This window comes from Centrocercus urophasianus, unplaced genomic scaffold, assembly GCF_019232065.1.
Source record: "Centrocercus urophasianus isolate 14NV4802_14NV808 unplaced genomic scaffold, USGS_Curo_1.0 seq_17, whole genome shotgun sequence".
Taxonomy (NCBI): domain Eukaryota; kingdom Metazoa; phylum Chordata; class Aves; order Galliformes; family Phasianidae; genus Centrocercus; species Centrocercus urophasianus.
In genome coordinates this window covers 23,212,007-23,229,340 of record NW_024884722.1, presented here as the reverse complement: position 1 = coordinate 23,229,340, position 17,334 = coordinate 23,212,007, and positions in this window count along the sequence as shown.

Here is a 17,334-nt window from a genome sequence, read left to right as displayed (position 1 = left end):
CATAGCAATATAGAATATGCATGTGCACGTATTTGAAGCATTTTTACACTTTACATTTCATGTAGTTTGATTATATTATGAAGGATTGGGTTTTTAGTTTGATATTTTACCATGCTAAAATGGGAGGTCTGCCCAAACCTGTACTGGATTCTTGTTTCCTTTAAAAGATTGTTTAGTACAGCACTCACTGCATTGTGTACTAGTGCTAAAACTAACACTGTATCTTATGAATTTCTTCAGCTTTAAAAAAAATTAACCTAATTACTATTACATTTGTTTAGCTGTGCCCACTGACCTTGTCAGATTCAGTTGGCTATTTGTACAATTTCATTTTCTGTAACTGTTAAGAAACTTGTACAGCTAAAACAAAAACAGAACCTATGGACAACAGCCTCGGAGGTACCAGTTCTGCTTCAGCAATCAAGATGACAGCTAACTTACTGAGCGACTACATTGCTAAAGAGACTGTAAAACCTCTGTTGTGGATTGTCCATAAAATGGCATTCCGACATGTGCCTTATTTGCTGGATAGTATACAGCTTTTCTCTAGTATTCTAGCATTTTAATGCTGTATTAAAATAATGCAAAAAAAAAAAAAAAAAAAAAAAACAGCAAGAGTGGTGTGGTTTTCTTGCAATACATTAAAATGCGGTTGTTACTCTTAGTAGTTTAGATATATGGCCTCTAACATGAGGGATCCTCTTCATTTAGACAGAAAGTATTTTTAGTAGACTGATGAGCACACTGTTCTAGGCTCATACAAATATGGTGCATCTCAGACATTTGGAGCACCGTAACATAGTGACATGACATACATTGCATAGCAAACCTGATTGCTAGGAAGATTTGAGAGCTCTCCTCATTCAGTTTGCATGAGAGTCAAAACATATACATGTGCATGCATGTGTGTGCAAAGGAGAGACTGGACAAGAAACCATGCAGATTTGAAGCCCTGAAAAAAGCAATTTCCATCTGATGATGAAAGACATGCTCCTAGTTGAACCCCATAGAAGACAGTAAATTAGTAGTAAATTATTGTTTTAAGCACAAAACACACTGTTCTTCAGTATAAAAATTGCCAAGATCTCTGTTCCCATATGCAACTATAGCCACAAAGCCAAGCTAACTGTAATACCTCCCTCCACTAGAACCAGGGGCTCTCCTAATGCCAGCATGCCAAGTTCAGTACTCCACTGATACCAGAGAAAATGCTCAGCAGACAAACAGCAAAATGCCAAATCTCTGTTACCACATCCTCCACGTTATCCCTCAGAAGTAACTTTTTCATATTGAAAACAAAAATAGATTAACACAAACAATATAGTAGCAACATAAATTATCAAACTACTTTTCCTTTACTCTTAATTCCCAGGTGATTTGCATTCCTGTTATATACGAACGAAGTCAAAAGACAATGCTCATAACAGAGGAACTAAGAAGTTCCCGCTTTAGGAAAAATAATGGGGAATGCATCACAGAGATTTCACATAACATCCATACTTTGAAGTAAAAATGTTTCATTGTTCTTTATTGAAAAACAAACAGTGCACAAAGATTACAAGTATTAAGTCAGCCAAAACACATCACATACCCAGCCGCATCTTGGCTTTCCAGTGCATCAACAGCTACACATGGTAGGCCCTCTTTTGTCTTCATCCCTCTCAAGAAGATGCACACAGGAGGCACTGACAAAAGAGGAGCCTGAGACCAGAACACCAGTCACTGACAGCTGACATTCAGGTCTTCCCACTCAGAAGTGGAAAACCTACCTAGAAGGACATACAGAATCCTCATTCCTGAGAAGTGTGTAGCATGTGGTTTGTTTGGGGTCCTGAACAAAAGGAACACCACACTCAGTCTTGCTTTTCTCTATCATTTACCCCCTGAACTAGGAGATACTATTTGCAAACTCTCCCCTCAGCAGCATCAGCTGTAAGACCCACACCTGCTCACACAGCAATTTGCTCTTACTGGAACCAGTGACATCACTCATCCTCTATATCCTCCTCATCCTCACCTCTTCAGGCAAAAAACAGGCACACAGGCTTTGATACAACCCACCACAACTGCAAAATTTCATTCGAACAAAGCCTCTCACAATGCTTCAACAAACTTTAGGAAAAGCTTTAATAACAGAACATATCAGGAAACACCTACCTCAGTCAGCGTTTACTGGGACACTCTCCAGGGTTGGGACTGAGCAGGCCCATCCTGCTGGGAGGTGTTGGAGCTGCAAGCCAGGCTGCACAGAGCCAGCCAGCAACTTGGTGCTTCGTGATGGGCTGAAATGTTGGTTCCTGTAATTCAGCAGTGGTAAACACAAATTATGCACAGCTGCAAAGACTCCCCAAATTGTGCATATTCAATAGTAGGTTTTAGTTTGCTAGTATTTGTCAGGAATAAGTTGTTTTGCATAATTTACTGAGTAACCATACTCATTAAAAAAAAAAAAAAAAAAGAAGCAAGTGTAACATTTGGAATTCAGGACAACAAACCAAAGAGAAAACATCACCACATGGCCTTTATCACTCCATTACTGATTAATTTTGCATTCACAAACACTGAAAAGATGAAGCAGAACTGAAAAAATTAGGACCAGTGAAAGGAAAGAGGCTGTGTGCACTGGACCTTCTCTTCCTGGAAAAAGAGATCACAAATGTGATGTCATGGCCTGTAACAATAAATGACATGAAGAAGAGAGGAAGTACTCATTGCTTCTAGAGTGCTTCCCTACCAGAAACAGGGAATTTTGGCTAAAATTATCTGAGATAACATTAAAACAAAATTTTCACACAGGAGATAGAAATTCACAGCCATGGGATGTTCTAATTCAAAAGAAGAAATGAGCTCAAAAACGATTAGAAAAATAACATTAAAAAAATTAAAATCCTTAAAGGGTTATTAACTACAGAGCTGCGGCCCTGGCTCAGGAAGTCCCAAAGCACAGGAGCAAATACTGTGCCAACAGACATTTAATTGCCTGGTTTTAATAGCTATTGTAGGAAAAAAGACACTAGAGCCAGTGCACATCTGATCACTGATCTGGCCTGAAAGGATCTGTTCTGCTTCATCATAAAAGAGTATGCATGCAGTTAGTTCCTGTATAGGCAAGTCTGCCTGTGTGGCACAGTACTCAGTCTAGCTGTTCAGTTCCTAACAAAATGCCCTCTGGTTCTCCAGCATTCATGTTCTGGAAGAAAACCCTGTAAGTCACTCACAGTCAGGCTCAATTGGATTAACAGACAGGGCACTAATCACAATCCCACCATAATTCGTAGTATACAACCAAATAATGCACAAATGTAACTCATTTGGTGGGTGGGGGTTGTTGTTTTTTTTTCTTTTTTTTTTTTTTTTTTTAATTAATTGCAGATACTTTTGTTGGAAAAGCTAAACCTTAAACACAGCTAATTGGGGTATTTTAAGCCTGTCCACACACTGCATTCCCCCATGCTAGATGTGCCACTTGCTCTGGGTCTCCCAGTAGTGGGGCAGGGTCAACTCACCATATGGCTCACTAGGGACCCGGAGGAATTTACTGAGCCAAGTAAAATTTCTAAGAGGTGTTTGCCCACCTCATAGGATCCTAAAGGTGTAGTAAATGGAGCTTGTAAGGATGAGGTCGTAGGCTTAAAAAACAAATGAGTGGAAATATCTAGCGCTGGCCTCTGGACCACTGCAGCTGCTGTTCAGCAGTGCCAAGAACTGGGAAAGGCCTGGCTTGAAGCCACGAGCACGAGGTACTCACCAGCCCTGCAAAGAAAGGGGGCTTGGGTGTTCCTCCTGGCCATGGCTGTGCCATGTGCTGTGTGATATGCCACAGCTTGATGGGAGGTAACCAAGTGGTGGCTTTCATCCACACTGGGCAATATCATTCTGCCCAGCTGGGGAGATCCCAAATGACCATGCATGCTGGCTAGCTTATGGCCATATTTCACCTCCACAAGCCTTAAACAATATCCTTGAACCCAGGGGTACATCTCCGTGTCCAGGCAGCCCCTCATGCTCCTTGGCATCCTGAAGTGCTCCTGTATGCATGAAAGCACGTTTGGCTGCAGGGAAAGCACAAGATGTGCAAGCAAATGCAGACCTGGATGGAGAAATGCTTCACAATTTATCTTTTCTGCCATAAATATGTCTGCCCATCTCTCAGCTAGGAGAGGAAATGTCAGTCTGAAGCAGACAGAAATATTCAGACAAAAGGAGTTACATCTGGAGGCTTTTGTGAGATGAGTGAAGCCAAAAGAAGAAAGTGAACTTTTTCTCCCCCAGTTTCCTTCCTATGTTGAGCCCTGTGTGCCTCCTCACAGGAATTTAGTACAAGAAGAAAGAAGGGCTCAAAGGCTCTACAGTCCCAGGAAAGGTGAAGTTCAGTCTAAGGTATGTGTGATTTTCTCCCTCGAGGACTCTACATTTGAAATATAGCTTAGATTTTTTTTTTTTTTAAATGAGAATTTAATACACTTCATAAACCTGATCTTCTCTTCAACACCTTACCAGAAAACCTGGCAGATTTCAAAACAGATTTTTAAATATGAAAAGTAGGGGAAATTTGTCACCTAAGTTCCTTTTGAAAAGGTAGACAATACAGCTGGTAGCATTTAACTTTACAGTAATGGGCACATAAACTTCATTTTTGCTCCTGGCCGATATTATTGTTTTCTTAAGAGTTAAAAACTGCTTTTTTTTTTTTTTTTTAACTGAGGTACTGCTTGGTCTCTAGCATGCTGCTAATCCTTTTCAGGGATACACAAAGAAAAACAAAAGCAAACAAACAAAAATCTGCTCTTAGTTCACTCCAAAGCTGTTTCCTGTTCTCCAAGTCAAAAATAAAATAAAATAAATCCCTATAACTAAACTGATCTTCTGAAAAACCCAGCTGTTTAAAATCTTCTTGGTCACTAAATTAAGACACATGTTTAGAATATAAAATTGACCAGCCTCAGCAAAGTCCTTCATCTTAGTTTGCAAATGACTGCACATGAAATCATCAGAACTGCAATCTTCAAGTATCTAGTTGCCTCCTACCTCCTTTTTTTCTCCTACTGCTCTCAGCTCCCCCTGTTGCTAGTACTTCACAGTCATTGGTCTTCTTTGAGTTTTTTACTCCTGAAGTCCTCTGACTTGCTATGTACCACTCCTGGTTTCCCAAAAGAATCAGTTTGCATAGCAACAAAGTGCTGTCCCCTCTCAATGTCCTCAGCATAGCTCTTAAGTAACTCCATTGCAGCCCTGACCCCACACCATCAGTAGCATGACAAGTTCCCTGATGCTACCCTGCCTAAATAAAATGATTTGGTCTGTTGTTGAGTAATTTGCTAGGATTTTGTTTGTTCGTTTTTAAGCATTAGGAAGGGCCTGAAGTTTGCTGGAAGAGTACAAAGAAACAGGTTGTCCAGCTAGGCAGGGTTTAACCAGTGCTTAAATGCAGCCGTTTCCAGATGGAAAGGAAGCAGGTGTCTGACCACAACCATTTCACTGCACTCACAGGAAGGAACACAGGACCTCTACAGTCAAGTCACGCTTACAACTGCTCATCTGTTCCTCACAAAGCCCCTATCTTTAGTTCAGTAGAGAACCAAAAGGGAAGCTTTCCAGAACATGGGGCCTGAGGGCCTGATTGCCCTGTTAGTCTCTAAGCACCGCCATCTGCATCTGGGTTACAGCCTAAGGCCCTGGCTTTGATTTCTTCCATGAGTTCTATGGATATCTCCATGTTAACTTGAGGTACACATCAGGGCACTCTCCTGCTCCAGAAGACCTTTCTATCAGAGATGGACTTAGTTTTTTCAATCCTTTTTGAAGCAGTCCATTTCTTCGGCCAGCTCTAGCTGAAAACATTCTGACAGACTGAAAACATTCCAGGACAGAAAGCACTTTGCCACATTAATATTGAAAGGTTAGGGAAGACAAGTGGCCAGTGCAATGGTTTTGCAGTGAAGGAAGAAAAATGTACTGCAGTCAGTAAGCCAGGTGTGAAAATGATCTTCTCAATTTCTTTTCTTAACACATTTGGTTGCCTTGTGAGAGAAAGCCCTGGATGGAGTTAGCAGACGGGTCTGCAAGACTGGAGCTGGTAAACGTGGATACTTTTGCAGCCCCCAGCCACGGCCCCAGCTGGTCCACTATGAATGCCCAACTGAGGGGGCCTGTCTCTCTCTGCAGGGTGGGAGCCAGTTTCCAGGCTGGGCGCATGGGTGTATTCTGCAACTGTAAGCCTTGTAAGGTTTCAGCACCCAACACTGCTTCATGCCTCCAGTGTGATTCAGCTGGACGGATGGATTGGCTGATGGGCAGGGCGATGGCTGTTGCTGTTGGCAGGAGATGAGGCAAGAGCAGAGTGGAGCTGCTCTCCCTTGGAGAAGTAATGGTGACAGCAAACACCTCCTTCCTCCTTCTCCCCCCAGTGATGAAGTCTGTATTCTCCAGACAGGGAGCAATCTGATGATGTCCCTGAGGAAGGAAGTTCTCCAGCTCACCAACTGAGCACAATGCCTTCCTCGTAGCCCCCCCCATCTCCCCCCCCCCCACTTGACAACTGAAGGGAGGACAGCATAATCTGGCCTACCCACGGCCCACCACCAGTGGGGGAGGGGGGGAGTGTTGTGTTAATCACATGGAAGCCATTTTGGACAATTAAGCATATAGATGAAAGGCCAACTGGCTGCACATGTTGCAAGGGACATGACCTAAAAGCAATCCCAGCAACTGAGATGATGTAGTGTGAAAGCCGGATTAAACAGGTCAAGTAAATTTGGAGCAGCTAAGATAAACTGGACTCCCTTCCAAAACATATGTTGTTCTTGCCACATAATATTGCTGTACTATGGTAGCATGTCCTAAACATGCCAAAACTGTGATACACTTGTTCCAGGGTCATGCTGCCAATGAGAGAGAGCAAGGATGGTTATTTTGGAGAAAAGCCGCTCAAGAGGAACTGTCAGAAAGTTGCACACACTCGTGGCTGAGCAGCATGCTGAAGCCTGGTGGGAGCTGAGCTGGGCCAAGCTGCCATGTGTGGCAGCCTGCTCTGGAGTTTGGCTCCCCCATAAACTTCCCCAGTGATCAGTAAGCTGTGCTGACAGCCCCCAGCAGCTTGGCTGGGAGCTGGAGGCGTCTTGCAACATCTGGGCCCAATTCCCGCTCACTTCCCACATACACCTGCACTGAGCTCCCCTTGCAGGCAGTTTGGTATGGAAAGGCAGTCTGTACTTCCCATCATGGGCTGAGCAGGGTGGGAAACATCACAAACTGAACAAGTTCAAGGCATGTCTGCAGTGTGGAAAGAAGAGGTAGTCAACAGTGCAAAATACTCACCATCCTCCTGTGCTGCTCTGACATAGAAGCACCACTATAACACATACGGTGCACAGTGTTTTACTAAAGCAATGCAGCTTTGTTAGAAAAACCAAGCAGCCATCACCAGTTCTTGCACAGATTACCCAGGTTGTAGATTAATCATACTCAGAGCACAAGGAGTCCAAAGTGAGTTGCAAAAGGCCTTGGATGAACCGCTGCTCTTTTTCTTTTCCACCATATGGTCCTCAGTGCCCACCCCTGCCCAGGTCAGTGCTGTCAGGGACTGTGGTCTCTCACAGTACTCTGACTTTATTTTCTTAGCATTTAATTGCCATATGCTTCATATTATCTTTGTTTTTAGTTTACCTTGGCTATCCCAATCCTTGCTTAACCAAGAGTTGTCAGCAGTAAGCCATTAGATAGTAAAACACAGCACTGGAAAGATAGGAAATATAAAGGGTCAGCTCTTCAAATTCTTCCTGTACGGCACTCTGCAATGTGTAAGGAGCTTTCTCCATCTTGAACTCATCACTGGAAGAGCTTTTAGCACGTATGAGGTTTCAGTGCTGCTCTTTTGAACAGCAGTGTGTCAGTATCATTACTGATTGCCAAATCCCTGCTCCACTAGGAAGGGCTGAAATGGGAAGTGCATACGGCATGCAGTTTCCAGAGTGAGAGAAGGCAGTAAGGGTACTACACCCCAGAAAAAGCTGGACAACACAGTCCTGCTTTTTTACTTTTTCCATGAAAAGTTGTAAATGTACTAAAGCTGATGAAAAAGCTTTGTTCTGTACATATAAAGCCTTGGAAAACTTTCTGAATTAAGGCTACACTAACTGGGGAAAGTAGAGAAAGTGACTTAAAAGCTTGGTGACTGTAACGGAAAAATCAACACAGTGGAATGGTGATACAGGAGATGTAATGACAAAGGGAACCAGCACAATGAAAAGGTGTTACAAAGGAAAAGTGCTCACCCTTCTCTGAAGATCTAGGCTCACAGGAAAAACTCCATAGGGGCAGTCAGAAAACTCCTAGTGGCAGTCAGCCCTTAAATGAGGGCTAGGAGAGGTGCAGCCAGGCTCCACCCCCTTACAGTCACTCAGCTGAATTACCTTCACCTGTGCTCCCAGGGCTGACCTTTCCCCAGGTGCTCAATCAGTGGTTCAGACCGTGACTCAACAGTTCCCATGCAGTGACTCCTAACTATACGCACTTGACCTGAGGGGAAGAAAGCACTGTGCAAGGCATTGTCATAACAGTGGTTGCCAGTGTGCTGTTGCTGGCATAGGCGCATGACAGCCTGATAGGCTGGCTGCGTCCTGAGCACACTGCTGTGCTCCCACAGTGGAACTGGAGAAATGCCACCTGCCACTCTGAAGGCTGCCTTCTGGCTGAGATGGAACAGGCTGGTGCAGATCCAGAGTGGCCCTTGAAAGTTCTAAAGCCCCAGTTGCATTGGTACACTCCATGCTTCCAACAACAGCATTTATTCACTGCAGTATATGGCATGTCGTGTTGCTGGCAATGCGCCCTGTTACGTGTATACATGCTCACCAAGACTGATTTTATTCATGTCCAGAGGTATCTTCTATAAAATCAAACATCTGAACAGTGTCAGTGCCCTCTTACTGTTTTCTCAAGACTACAGCATCATGTCTCTGTGCTGCCGTGTTTCTCTAGGAGACTTTTGCCAGGTGGCTATACGTGGCTGTGGTATTACAGTGAGTTAAATGTAGGACTGGTGCAGATATTCTAAAGATGCTTACTTATGTATTTTGCCAAGAACACAATGATTTTTGAGATGAATCAAAGTTTTGAAGACAAATTTGAACTTTTCTAATCGTGTTAGATCTAGTCTCAGTCTGTGAAACAAACAGAGGCTGATAGTTGAGCAGTGTGGTTACACCAACAGGCTTCCTAGTTTATCCAGGACAGCAGCTTCCATTTTGTGCAATCAAAACGACCTGAAAAATAAAGCTATGCTGCGAGGTTGTTCTAGGGCTGAGCATGTCACTTCCACCATCCTGTGCTCTGTCAACTGGGCAAGGAACAATGTGTGAGGGGACAGCCACAGATATCTTCAGACTGTCTTGTGCCACAGAGAGCAGGGGGGGATTTAGGAGCTGTGTCAATTGGGGGCTGCCACTGCAGCAGCAGCAGCACCTCTCCAGCCATCCAGATGGCTGCTTATGAGAGGACCTGCTCCATGCCCCAGGGCAAGTCCCCCAGTCAGGGTTCTGCTTCCTGACCCGTTGGTAGATGAGTCCCACCCCCTAAGGGCCTTATGGGATACATAAGGGACCGGGACTCTGTGGTTTAGCATCTACAGCAGTGACAAAGACCAGATTGCCACCACAGTTATTTCCTCTTTTAAGAAAAAGGGGAAACTGTGGTATCTCACACACCTCTGAGCAGAAATAGCTGACAAACACCAAGTCCTTAATGGCAAAGGCTGCCACTGACGGCGTCTGGGCCCCGTTACGGGGTGCTGAACCACTAATATCAAATGCTGCCCTGTGATGTGAAACATATTTATAGCTGGAGTGATCAGGGTGTTTTGGAAGGCTTGCTTTCTTAAATAAACCCCCAGGCTAGACACTGACATCAGTTTTACAGCTCCAAACCAGCTCCCCCAGCCCAGGATGAGATCAAAACCCAGCCCCACACACTGCTGGCTGCTTGTGCAACACGAGCATACACACACTAACATCTCTGGACATCTCCAGGAGCAATGGAAACTCATAATTCTTTTGGACAGGATGGATTTCCTGCTGAATTTAATAACAACAGTTGGAGACAACCGTCTGGATACTTGCTGCTTTGAGATAACCAGCCAGTAAAATAACTTTGGTGATTTTCACTGCAGAAAATTCATACACAACAGCCAGACATTTACTCTATTTCGCATCATCACTGTGCATATTTATAGAGCACCCTCATCAAAAAAATGCATAAGAGTAAGGAATAAAACTTGAGACAGCCCACTATCAGCAAGCTTGCTTTTTACAGGTTTTCAAAAGCTACTCTGAATTTCAGGGCTCTGGGTTGGAACTTTCACAAGAGCTCTGAATTTGGTACCCAGTTCCCTTTGAATTCAGTCGAAGCTGGGAGTTTGACTTCCTTCAGGACCTTCAAAATCCCCAGTTTTTATCTACTAAAAGCAGAGTGAGAGAGAGAGACTTCTAATAGGACAGAGAAAGTAGCTCCTCCAAGATCCGATTGAGAACAAGAGTAGAAAGAAATGATAAGGAGTGCTGGCAAGGCAAGATTCAGATCAGGAAAGGGGCTTTTGGTTTCTTCATTTTTAATATAGTCTGAGGCCAAAAAGGAACATTAAAGCATCCAGCCTGACAGCCTGCATGCTACAAGGCACTGAGTTTCAGCCAGTTGCTCTCAGGCTTGTAACTCTTCTGGCATGCTTTCATCTGGACTGGAAGACTCACATAAATTGGTAGCTTGGTCCAATACTCATCATCCTCACTGCTCAGGCATTGGTTCTCATTTCCTAAATGAATTTGCACGCCTCAATTTCCAGGTGTTGTTTCTTTTAGTGCTTTCATACGGTGAGTTAGTTGTGTACCTGGCATTTTCTCCCACATTCCACTCACACAGCGTAATTCAGTCACTCAGTCCCTTCACTTTCAGCCCTTCTTTAGTCCTAGTCCCTGTGACACACCACTGATCTCCCACCCCTCATTGCCCATGTGATAACTACTTCAGGAGGGCTGCTTTCCTCCAGTGGCTGGGCTGGAGCTAAGTACAGGATTTGGAGTCACAAGTTTGGATGCTGTGCTGCTGCTGCTGCTGCTGCTTTGCTCTGTACACTTTCTGGGAGCACTGAGCGAGCCATGCGTGCAAGGACCACGTCAGCCTGTGCATGCCTCAGTACCTCTGGGTCCTTGCAGACTTGGGCTGGGAGCCTCCCTGGACCCTCCCTGCTGTGATGGTGTGAGGGAAGCCAGCCCCAGCGCTGCTGGCAGCCCGACAGTGTGAGCTCACAGGGAGCGGCCACGCACAGCTGAGTTCCTCGAGGTCTTGCTGCCTCACAGCCTGGCCATTCCAAGGATCCCTCCAACACAGCCCAGCCCAGGAGCAGGACAGGCGGCCCAGAGGAGGGCCCCACTGGGGTGAGGAGTGCGTAGCCTCAGGGACTTAGACTTGCTTCCAACCTGACTGTCAATCAGGTTGATTTTAAATACTAGAATTCTTTTTCCGTTACCAAAATTGTCTCCAAACTCACTCCTTCTGCTGGGCCCTCACTCACTGTCAGCAGGAAGATGGCTCTTACAGCTTTTTGTTGTCCAATAGGAGTTAATGCCCCCGTGCTGTGAATCTCCCTGTGCTGAATTGCCAGAGCAGATTATGGGGATAAAAAAAACCCTTTGGCAGAAATCATCAGGGAAGCAGCTTAGATGGACCTGGGAGTGAAAAGAGCAGGACGAAGTGGCCTGATGCACCAACTCAGCAGTTTTCCTATCAGTGGATGCTGAAAACATGCTGGGAGTGCATCCCATTAAGTGTCAGTTACCAGCTCTTTATTTACAACTTACAAAAGTAATCGCATTTCAGATCTATCTGAGGAAATGAAAGACTGCTTTGATTTCTTTCTAAGCTATGAATTTTGTTACAAAAAAAAAATCCCACTGCATTAAAGCACAAATGCTGATTATTAAAAAGCAAAGCCAATAAAAATGATCCAGAGGACAACATTCCTTAGTGAAGACCATAAAACAAAAGGACATGGGAAGGACATTTTGGAAAAAAGCAAGAGGAAATTAACTGCCAGCTAGTCCTGGAAGCAGAACAGGTCACATGAACAGACTTCAAAACAAGTCAGATGCAGTACCCTTTCAGATACATCATCGATCATGCTTCATAGGATGGAATGTGGCTCCTCAGACACTGCCCACCACACCAGGAGCATTAGTGGGCAGGGAGTTTTGCATGCTGTCAGCTCCCACACATCCGGGCATATGGAGCGTTGTTCAGGGAGAGAAAAGAGAGAAGGGATGAGAAGCTCTTGGGTGTTTCATTGGGTTAAGCATTATTTTAAGCATTAGAGAGCAGTTGTAGCTAGCTGCAGGCTTTGGAGGCAGACATTCATTCAGTTTCTGCCAGAGTTTGATCTAGGTCCATGTCTAGTTTTAATAAACCAGTGTCTGTAATAAAGGGCAAGGAGCTTGAAAATGTGCAGGGCTAAGATGTAATATCATATAATTCATCCTGCAAGGCAGAATGCTAATATCTCACTAATGCGTATTAGAGGTTGTTGGAAAGTTTCCAAAAGCAAAGGACTTAGCTTATATTCTTGCTTTTATTCACTCTGCTCTATAGCCTTTTCCCTCCATTTTCCATTTTTTCATGTCAGCTGTGCTCACTTTTGCTGATGGTCTTCTGGAGGCAATGAAGCCAAGCCACCTTGGTGTTGGTCCTCCAGCTCTGAGAAACCTGGCTACAAGACCACACACACACACACACACAAAAAAAGAAAAAAGAAAAAAGAAAAAAGAAAAAAGAAAAAAGAAAAAAGAAAAAAAAAAGCAAGAAAAGAAATAACTGGTCGTAAATTAAGTGTATTCCCAGCAGGAAATACTCTTGCCCTAATAAATCACACTGGATTGGAATATAAGAAAAATGTCACTCATTAGATAACATCTGTATCAACCTGAAGATCACAGAAGTTTTTCCTGCTTTTTCCCTTGGGGACCACTGCCTTCTTCCAACATATCCCACATACCTGGATGAATTTGGTGGCCCGCCAGTGACCCCAGTGCAGAGCAGGGCAGGCCTCTGCATCCAGCTCAGTGGAAAGGCAGCAACCACAGGACTGCATCAAGCAGGTGAGACCAGAGCTGCTACCAGTTTATCACCCAGACACACAATTGTTGCTGATTTTGAGTGAAGAATTTGTGTTAAAGTTACAACCTTAGAGACGGGCACTCTGATGACAAAATAAGGGGAAATTCAGGATAACAAATTACATCACTAGAACATGAACAATTTAGGGTCTTGTTAAAACCAGGACCTTAGTCAGCAATGACACACTGGGGCAATATTATTTTAACTCTTTGACTCCTTGATAGAGTTAAGGCTACTCTGCCAGGGGTTCTGCTCGCAAAGAACAGCATGGAACAAACTTCTGTTATCTGCAAGCTGCTACTGAAGCCATTGAAAAACTCCATTCAGCTTCATTCCTGAGAAACTGAGACAGCTTCTGGGCAGAGGAAGCTGGCACAGGCTGGTGCTCCAAATGCCTGAAAAGAAGAAGAAAAGGAACTGAGTTCTCCTGGCTGGGATAATAACATCTGCAGCTGCAAAGTCCCACTGAGAGCTTTTTCAGTTTAGAAAGCAAAGAAAACAGAAAGTGCAAAGAATAGGTAAACCTGCTGCCAGCTGCAGGATGCTGCTGCGACAGCTGGGACGACATCCCTCCCTTACTCTGCCGCTCCTCAGCACCTTCAGGATCACCTGTGGGAGCTGGGGCAGCAAATAAACGGGAGTGAAGCCATCAACTGCAGCTGGACAGTGCTGCAGGAAGTGCTACAGGAATGGGACTGCAACTGATGGAGAAGAGCTGGCTGCACACATTGAACATTGTGCTTGTGACATTCTGGCTGTAATGTGTGGGGCAGCATGGGGTCTGCAAGCAGCAGGACCCCAAGCAGGGCCATAGTCTGCTGGAAGCTGTTGGATCAGGACGGGCTCTGGAAAATTTTTTCATAGTATTGTGAAGAGGAAAAGAAAAAAACATTTCCTTTCATTTCATCATGAAGGGAGCAGTGCTGGAAAGGTGGAGAAGAGGAAGATGTAATTATCTCCACTACTGTTCCAAAATAATTTCTATGCTTTCTGTTTCTAACCACAAGTAATCCTCCAGCTCACCCCGGAAATGAAGTCATCCTTGCATCTAAAAGGAGCATTTTATTTACCTTCACTGTGTGTTCCTGTGTCTGTGTGCACAAATCCTGTTTTTCAAATCCAGGGCAGCACAGCTCAGAGCAGCTGTGAGGGAAACCAGATGACAGTTGCTGGAAAAGTGAGCAGTTTTGCCCTGACCCCTTGGGCACTGTGTTAGAGCAGCAGCCACCACTGAAAGGCTGGTCCTGCAGCCATCTCCTCTTCTCCCCCTGCTGTGTTAAGCTCTCAAGCTCTGTGCAATCCTGATCACTCTGCAAGCAAATGGAAGCATTCAGCAGAGAGCTGCTTGGGCTTTTTTCCTGCTTGGAGTCAGGAGATACTGCCCCCCCAGTGCCCGCGGAGGTTTGCATGCAGCAGCTCGATGCACCAAGGGTTAGGGTCAGCATGGAGCAATGGCAAGAGTGTGCAGTACAGGCCACAGCTCCCAGCTGGGTGCTGCCCCTTGGCCCTGCTGGGCCAGCCATGGCTGGGCAGTCCCATGCAGCAAGCGGAACAAAGAAGGCAGAGCTTCAACCTCTACAGTTTAAGCATGGGAATATTCTTTAAAAATTCAGCAAAGCTTTTATAGGGTGCTGGCAGCACAAGCAAGCCACGTGACATTGCAAGGCTGAGCTCGTGTGTTGGCATCCCCCGGATTTTAATGCACAGAATCACGTAGCTTTCTCCAAGGACACTTTGCACTTTGTTTGGCCTTGGCAACCATCAAGTTAATAGCAAAGCCTCTTCCAAAAAAATAAAATCCCAACCAAACACTGACTTTTGGCAGGCAGAAAAAGAATCCAAGGCACTGCATCACTTGGAACGAGCACTGTTTAGTGCTAATGCAAAATTTATGGCTGCAGCAGAGCTGAACTGTGCAGCTGCTGCCTCCTCATGCCTCAGATCCCAGGGGAGCTGCTCCTGGTTGCCGGGCATGGCTCAGACGGATGGAGCAGAAGAAAGGATGGACAGACAGATGGATGGATGGACAGACAGATGGGTGGCATTTGGCCCCACATCATGAGAATGTGCTGGGGGTGAGGCCAGAGTGAGCAGGAAAAGCACCGGTACTTGCGACTGCTAAAAGTGATTTCCACCTGGTAATTTCAGCAGCTGCTCTGCCCACCTTCCCAGATGTAAGTAGGAGGTGAGTGAAAATGAGAATGGTGACAGAGTCTTCCCCCCCACAAAGCCCTGTATCTGCACATTTTTAACTTCTCCCTGACCCTGTTTTAAAGACACAGTCATTTTTTTCCTTCTGGTACATGCTGTTTTTCCTTCGTTGTTCTGGCTAGTAAAAAAATAAGTGATAGTTCATCCAAGCTGTCTTTTGGGTGGTTACAGTCAGTGATCACCAGAGCCACACTGCAGCCTCTGCATCCACCCAGCACTGCCCTCCCTCAGCTGGAGCCAAGGAATGCCAGAAGAGACACAGTGCCCAGTGCCAGGCAGCACAGCAGGAGCCCAGTGCGTGGTCCCAGTGCTCCGCAGCAGAGCTGGCTTCAAAGTGCCGCTCAGCAGCAGTGGGCTCATACCCAGTAAAGCAAAGGGCATGTTACCAAACCAGGTGGAGAGCTAGCTGTCCACCCAGTGGGGATGCACAGCTGGGGATATGGCTGGGGGCTTGAAGCCCAGTTCCCTGCCCGTTTACACTGCTCTCCTACAGAGCACTGGTGACCTGAGCGTGCTGCTGCCTTCTGGAGGGAGGGGTCACTGCGCTGCTGGGCTTTCCTCCATTCTCTAACTTCATCAGTCCCAATGATGACCTAATTCTAAGTTTTTGTTTGCTGAACCTCTTAACAAAAAACAAGCAACTCAGCCAGCACTGACCTCTGATACACTTGCACTGAACTCAGGTCAATACCATCAGCAGTATTTCATTTCCATCATAACTGCCGACACTGCAGACAGAAGCTATCAATGGACAACACCATACTCCCCCAGACCTGACCGCTTCAGAGCCAGGAGGAAAGGTCTGTGCAGCCACAAGCCTTCAGCCTGCAGCATAGCATCCGTTGTCACTGAAAAGGCTACATTGAGTGATCGGTGTACATTTCAATAATTCACATCCTCCATGCTCTAACTGCGGATACATTGTCACAGGCGGTGCATGCATTGCAGCAGGGAACGGTATTTGTTACCTCCGATGCCGCTTCTTCCCAGTAGCTGAACGTTACAAACGCAGACACACAGCCCCAGCCCAGCACCAATGAAAGCCACCTATGTAAGCAGAGTCTGGGACATAATTAAAACACGAGACTAAACAAAAACATTTGTGAGTTACTTGAAAAAACTCCGCAACACAAACTCGCTTTTGGCGCACGTCTGTTGGCACTCCCTGGCTCCGGGCACTGCTCCCCGCGCCCCCTCCACCCCGCGCCCGCCTCCGAACCGCCCGACCCCGCCGGCGGGCAGCAGCGCCACCCCGCGGTCACATCGCGCTTCGCCTCCCGCCTTCTCCCGCATTAGAACACAAGGGAAATACGCAGCCGGTGGGGATTTAACATCAGTCGATTCCAAAAGTCACTTCGGGCATCGTATCCTCTCACACTTGAAACACATCTTTAAAGCTTTTCTCTGTCCCTAACAACGCTGCGAGGCAGAGGCCTTTGTTGTAAAAAAGCGGCCTCCAGAGCCTACTCCAGTTGCCACCTGCACACCAATCCAGAGATGGGGCAGCAAAGGGAGAAACCACTGCTTCCCAGGCTACCGGCGACATCTGAGGGCTCCCAGGAAAAAGCAGCTTGGAAAGCTCTAGCGCCTGCTAGATTGAGGGCAAAATGGCTTCAAACTAAAAGAGGGGAGATTTAGACTGAATAGTTCTTTATAGGAGTGGTGAGGCACAGCAACAAATTGCCCAGAGGGGAGGTAGGAGGCCCCGTGCTTAGAAACATCCGAGGTAAGGCTGGATGGAGTTCTAAGCACCTGATCCAGCTGTAGGCAGGACGCCACACTGCAGAGTGCAGAGTTCACTGCAGAGGAATTGGACTAGGAGGCAGTTCTAAAGGTCCCTTCTAAACAGAAAGATTCTACGATTCTTTTCTAAACCAAGCCCACATATACATACCAAAATTCAGCATCACATTTTTCTACTTCTAATAAGAGTACACAGTCTTATTTAAGAAAGAAACAACTTAG